This window comes from Galeopterus variegatus, unplaced genomic scaffold (genome assembly GCF_000696425.1).
Source record: "Galeopterus variegatus unplaced genomic scaffold, G_variegatus-3.0.2 Scaffold9684, whole genome shotgun sequence".
In the NCBI taxonomy this organism is placed as follows: domain Eukaryota; kingdom Metazoa; phylum Chordata; class Mammalia; order Dermoptera; family Cynocephalidae; genus Galeopterus; species Galeopterus variegatus.
Genome location: NW_007735795.1, coordinates 34,925 through 36,982, shown reverse-complemented (window position 1 = coordinate 36,982; position 2,058 = coordinate 34,925). Strand labels below are relative to the sequence as shown.

Below are 2,058 nucleotides of genomic sequence, written 5' to 3'. Positions count from 1 at the left end.
CCAAAAAAAAAAAAAAAAAAAAAAAAAAAAAAAAATAACCTAATTTAAAAAATGGGCAAAGGAGATGAATAGAAATTTTTCAAAGGAAGCCATGAAAGTGGCCAACAAGTACTTAAAAAATGCTCAACATCACTAATCATCAGGTAAATGCAAGCTAAAACCACATTGACATATCATCTCACCCCAGTTAGACTGACTATAATCAGAATGATGGAGAATAACAAATGCTGGTGAGGATGTGCAGAGTGGGGAACTGTCTTACACTGTATATTAGAACAGCCACTATGGAAAACAATATGGAAGTTTCTCAAACAATTACAGATAGATGTAACATATGATCCACCGATCCCACTTCTAGGTATGTACCCAAAGAAATAGATATCATCATGTCAAATGGATTCATGCACTCTCGTATTTATCACAGCTTTATTTACAATAACCAAGATATGGAAGCAACCTTAACTGATTATGCATGTTCATAGGGCACAAAGCTGACCATCACCACCTGTGCCTAAGATGTGATGATCAGATCAATACTATCAGCATGCCCAATAAAACAAATTGCAATCATTCCCCATGTCCCCCACCCAACCTCTCCCAACCTCCTGCCCTGCCTCCCCCTCCATGCCTGGCAACCTGAGGTATGTTCTCTCCCTCTGCAAATCCAAGGCACAACTGTGGTCTTTCTTTCCTTCCTTCTTTTTCTCTTAGCTCCCATTTATGAATGAGGACATGGGGTATTTTTCCCTCTGTATCTGGCTTATTTCACTTAGCATAATTTTCTCCAAGCTCATCCATGTTGCTGTGGATGCCTGAATTTCATTCCTTTTTATGGCTGAGTAGTATTCCATAGCATATATATATATATATATATATATATATACATATATATATATATATGTATATATATATACATATACATATATATATGCTATGGAATACTACTCAGCCATAAAAAGGAATGAAATTCAGGCATCCACAGCAACATGGATGAGCTTGGAGAAAATTATGCTAAGTGAAATAAGCCAGATACAGAGGGAAAAATACCCCATGTCCTCATTCATAAATGGGAGCTAAGAGAAAAAGAAGGAAGGAAAGAAAGACCACAGTTGTGCCTTGGATTTGCAGAGGGAGAGAACATACCTCAGGTTGCCAGGCATGGAGGGGGAGGCAGGGCAGGAGGTTGGGAGAGGTTGGGTGGGGGACATGGGGAATGATTGCAATTTGTTTTATTGGGCATGCTGATAGTATTGATCTGATCATCACATCTTAGGCACAGGTGGTGATGGTCAGCTTTGTGCCCTATGAACATGCATAATCAGTTAAAAAATAAAGTTAAAATTAAAGTATCAAGAACAACAACAAAAAATTACTGATGGAAAATGAAAGCAAATTTCAGATTGGTTAAAACATGTAAATTCTTTTAAAATTAGTCCATTAAAAAGAGGCACAACTGATACTCACTGATAATATGCCAACCTATCCTAAAATACTACATAATAAAAAAAGGTGCTATATCATGAAGGAACAGTAATGACTGCCTTCAATGCATTGAGAAAATTTGTACTTGACACTGTGTTGAAGTCCAACAGTTGCTCCCTTGGTCTTCATATGAGTAATGTTATCAGGTTGATCTGCAAACAAAGGAACGCCCATCACAGGAATCCCTTGGTAGATCACCTCATAGATGCTGTTGGCTCCACCATGAGTTACAAATGTTTTGGTGTTTGGATAAAATAGAATTGAATGAATTTTAAGAAAATCATTCATTATGTCATAGGAATACAGTGAGAAATGCATAATATTAGGCAGTAAAAGGAGCAATGCTTCCTAGATAAGTAATGGGTTATCCTACTCATGAAACTGCACTGAAATTTCTTTCAGATCTCAGAGGAAGAAGCACCCAAGTCCACAGGAGAGGTAAGTGAGGGCTACATGGAAGAGGTGGTGTGTAACTAGAGTCTTGAAAAATAAGTACAGGATTCCCAGGTGACAAAACATTCTGGATAAAAATAAAACAAAATGTGCAAAAAAAAAAAAAGAAGACGAAAAAGAAAA

The 2,058-nt window shown here is 37.1% G+C and overlaps 1 pseudogene; it reads right to left on the bottom strand.

Moving 5' to 3' along the window:
- LOC103609499 overlaps positions 1-1,770 on the bottom strand; it is a 10,433-nt pseudogene extending 8,663 nt beyond the window's left edge.
- Positions 1,771-2,058: the final 288 nt, after the last annotated feature.